Genomic DNA, 4,516 nt, shown 5'->3' on the forward strand with positions numbered 1-4,516 from the left:
GAAAAGTACTCCCTCTGTCCCATAATATAAGAACATGTCCCATAATATAAGAACATGTCAAAAACATTCTTATATTATGGGACGGAGGGAGTAAATGGGTGCTATACGATGTCATACAACAACAAACTGTGTTAGCTTTTCTCCTTCTCTGATGAAGTCTGACATGTTTTGCTCATCAGTTTTACCAAGAAATTGCCAGGCTCGCATCCTTCAGTCCATGAAAAAAATATTGAAATTATATGTGACGGAAAGAAAGTCAACTTGTTCCCTCAGTTGGCTTTGGCTGCACAAGACAGGAAATGATGAACGAAATCAAAGCGAAGAATCAAACAACCAATGTTACGGAGATCTTTAAAAAAGAGGGGGTTTTATCATTTATGTCGCTAGTTGTGTCTAAACATGGGCATGGGTGGCCCGGCCCGAAGCCCGACGTCCGGGCCAGGTTCAAGCCTCATTTTCCAGCCTCCCAAAAAAAGCCCGACAAAACATGATTTTTCAAGTTTTTAATATAAATATAGGCATAGTATTATAGTATTAATCCCCGAAAATAGTTATTTTATTGTTTTAAATAAGAAAAATAGGCATTTTCCCAGGCTACGGGCCAAGCCGGGCCCGGGCTTGGGATTTTGGGGTGGGGTTTTTTGAAACCAAGCCCGACCCGAAAATGCCCAGGTCTAGTTGTGTCCCACTACTCACTTTTGCCATTAGAAGTTACAACTGCTAACAAATGCCATTGTTCCGTGAGATGCTTGCTCAAAATGCCATTAAAAATCTAAATAATGCCATCGTTCCATCAGATGTTTGCTCAAAAATGCCATTAGACATTGTTATTTTCAGGTCAAACCCGTTGACCATGTTGTATGATAGGCATGGAAATTGTGAAGTTGAAAGGCTTACCCACTGGCTGCAAAAGCAAGAAAGACAGGTTGGTCCAGATATGGATGGCCCTTGGGTTTATTCAGCCTCAGCTGAGGACAAGAATGGAAGAGACTGGAAGTAGCTATTTTGATGAATTACTAAGCAGGTCCATCTTCCAATATCACAAAGGTGGATGTGTATGCATGGTTGTCTAGGGGATGACCCCCGGGTAGGCCCAAGACGGCAAACGACGCTTCAAAACATTGCCAGAGGAGTGCCCCCTGGCTGGCTGGAATCTGGCCGGGTTGACCCTGGCCGGGTTGACCTTAGCCGGGTTGACCTGGCCGGGTTGACCTGTCCGGGTTGACCCTGGCCAGGTTGACCTTGGCCGGGTTGAGCTGGCCGGGTTGAGCCCATCCGGGTTGACCCTGTCTGGGTTCTCCCTGTTCGGGTTCTCCCTGGCCGGGTTCTCCCTGTCCGGGTTGAGCTGTCCGGGTTGAGCCCCGTCCGGCTGGAATCTGGCCAAGTCAACTAAGACTTCCCGCCGGACCTGCGCAGACATGACGGTCATACTCTACAGTGGAGCACTGTAGATGAGCAGCCAGCACTGTTCCTGCATCATGTGACACTTCACTGCGCTCCAATAGTGGTGCACTGTAGCCTGCATCATCATATGACATCTCAATAGTGTAGTGGGTATGTGGGCCACCCGTTGTCCCTGGGCACTAGTATATAAAGTGACCCAGGGGAGGCCACACATACCCAGCCTCATTTTAGCCACGCTCACACATCCATCCATCCATGCCACACTCCCACGGGCTCACTCGGCCACACATGAAGCTAGCAGCCCATGGCTCTCTTCTCAGATACAGCTCCAGGAGCAACTTTGTACTGCTACGTGTACACTGCATATATCATCAGACATGCAGGAGTAGGGGTATTATCTCTCCGGACAGCCCCGAACCTGGGTAAATCACCAGTGTTGTTTGCCCAATCCTGTCCCTTGACCTCCAGAGCAGTCTTGCCCTCACCTCAAGCCACCCCGTGGCATCTGTCGTCTCACGAACCCGCCCACGAGATAACCACGACAATGGTGCTATGCATGATCTAGCACAGTCAGTCTCAATCCATGAATGCCTCAGACTGGATGACCTTACAAACAGCAGCAACCCTGCAAAAAGTGCCAGACACCTATCATTCTCTTGTGACAATAGAAGCAAGACTTCATTTGAAGCCTTTCTTGGATTTAAGAGAGCACAGACACTTCTACTGCAAGTGTATATAAATCAACGACAAGGTTTATCCCCAGTGATTTGTTCCTTAAGTTAAGGTACCTCCATGTGCTCGATTTGAACAGACGGGACATTACCGAGTTGCCAGATTCTATTGGAAGCTTAAAAATGATTCGGTATTTGAATCTCTCGGGCACTGGTATTGCAATGTTGCCTTCATCAGTTGGTAGGCTCTTCAGCTTGCAAATACTTAAGTTGAAAAACTGCCATGAATCAGGTTGCCTCCCACAAAGCATAACCAGTCTTGTAAATCTTCAATGGCTAGAAGCAAGAACAGAGTTGGTCACAGACATATCCGGAATAGGCAACTTAACTTGTCTTAAACAGTTGGATGAATGTGTGGTCTGTACGGACAAGGGATACAAGATCAGTGAACTGAAGACAATGAAGGGGATCCGAGGTCATATTTGTATTAAGAATATCGAGAGTGTGGCTAGTGCAGAGGAGGCAAGTCAAGCTTTGCTCAGCGAGAAGACATTCATCAACATCCTAGACCTTGTATGGTCTGATAACAGGAACTTACAATCATAAGAAGTAAATTTAGACAAAGAGATACTTGAAGTTCTTCAACGACATCATGAACTGAAGGAGCTAACTGTCAAGGCATTCGACTCCTCCTCTCCAAATTGGTTTAGTAGTCTTGCCCACTTGCACACCATCCACTTGTCTGATTGCACGAAATGCTCAATTCTACCAGCGCTAGGAGAGCTGCCTCAAGTATTTAGATATTGGTGGGTTTCCGGCCATTATTCAAATCAACCAAGAATTTTCAGGTACCAATGAAGTTAAGGGGTTTCCAGCACTGAAAGAGCTCTTATTTGAAGACATGACTTGTCTTGAAAAGTGGGCCTCTGTAACTGATGATGAATTTCTTCTGTCCCTCAAAGAACTCGCAGTTATGGACTGCCCGCAAGTAACAGAATTCACACTCCTCCCATCAACATTAGTGAAGCTAAAAATTTCTGAAACAGGGTTCGCTATTCTTCCAGAAGTCCATATTCCAAACTCTCGGGTTCCATCGTCGTTAGAATGCTTACAGATTCATCAGTGCCCAAATCTCAAATCCTTAAAGGAAGGACTGCTTAGCCAGCAATTATTGGCTCTCCAGCAGTTAACTATCACTCGCTGTTTAGACCTAAAGGAACTGCCAGTTGAAGGATTCAGATCCCTCATTGCCCTTGAGAGTCTTCACATCTATGATTTTCCAAGGCTGGCACCATCAGGACATCATAGCTTGCTGCCCTCCAAGCTTTGAAGACTTGCGCATCAGTTCTTGTTCCGACCTTATTAACCCTCTTCTTCGGGAGCTTAATGAGCTCTGTTCGCTGACACATCTCACAATCACCAATTGTGCTAACCTTCATTCTTTTCCAGTAAAGCTCCCTGTCACTCTGAAAAAATTGGAGATCCTCAACTGCAGTAATCTGATCTACTTGTCTGGTGGTCTCGAAGATGCACCGTGTCTATCAGCTATAACCATCTTGAAATGTCCTCTCATGCTATGCTTACCAAGGCGCTCTACAAAATCGTTGAAAGAACTGTATCAAAGGATGCCAATATCTAACAGAGAGCTGCCAAGAAAACAGTGGAAGAGATTGGCATAAAATTACTTATGTACAAATCATGGAGATCGATGATGATATCAACATACACAGCCAGAGCATACAGAAACGATTATCCTGATTACTTCACAGCAGTACAACACAAATGGTATGAACTAGATGTACTTTCTTCCTTTTTATTGCCTAAACATGTTTTTGTACTACTCAAACCGATCCTCTACAGGAGATTCCGTATTCATTATTTCACCTATTTTCACACGTTAGCACAGAGAGATACTAAGGTTCATATCTCTTGCGTGTCAAATAGCAAGCAATAAATTACACACTAGGAAACTATAGCAAACATCAGCAGCAACATCATTTATATTCAAAGAAGAATGAAGAAAAATAACTGGATCTCCAATTCGAGTAATAAGAATGTAATAACAAAAGAAAAATAGCAAAGACTACATCATTTGACTCATGTACCAAGAATAAACCAGCAAATACTAAAGTTCCCTGCTAACAAGAATTTTTTACAGATCAGTCCTGTACCATGGCCAGGCCACATCTGTTCAGAAAATAAAACCTAAGATTTAGTTTGCCCATGCACTGTCCCTGCATACATAGTAGTAAGTATTTCTAATCAACGTTACAAAATAGTGTTGCATTACATTCTGAGTAGCGAATTCCAGAGTGATGATTATATACTGCTAGGCTATTAGAAATTGGTATCTCTTTGTACATATGCATCGCCTGCTCACAGAATGCAAATCATTCAAATAAAAACAAAACCCTAAAAAAGGTTCAAGTACTCAATTGTCA

At 43.9% G+C, this 4,516-nt stretch overlaps 1 pseudogene; it reads left to right on the forward strand.

Moving 5' to 3' along the window:
- Nucleotides 1-869: 869 nt before the first annotated feature.
- Nucleotides 870-3,991, forward strand: LOC119350611 (annotated as a pseudogene).
- Nucleotides 3,992-4,516: the final 525 nt, after the last annotated feature.

This window comes from Triticum dicoccoides, chromosome 1B, assembly GCF_002162155.2.
Source record: "Triticum dicoccoides isolate Atlit2015 ecotype Zavitan chromosome 1B, WEW_v2.0, whole genome shotgun sequence".
NCBI lineage: Eukaryota > Viridiplantae > Streptophyta > Magnoliopsida > Poales > Poaceae > Triticum > Triticum dicoccoides.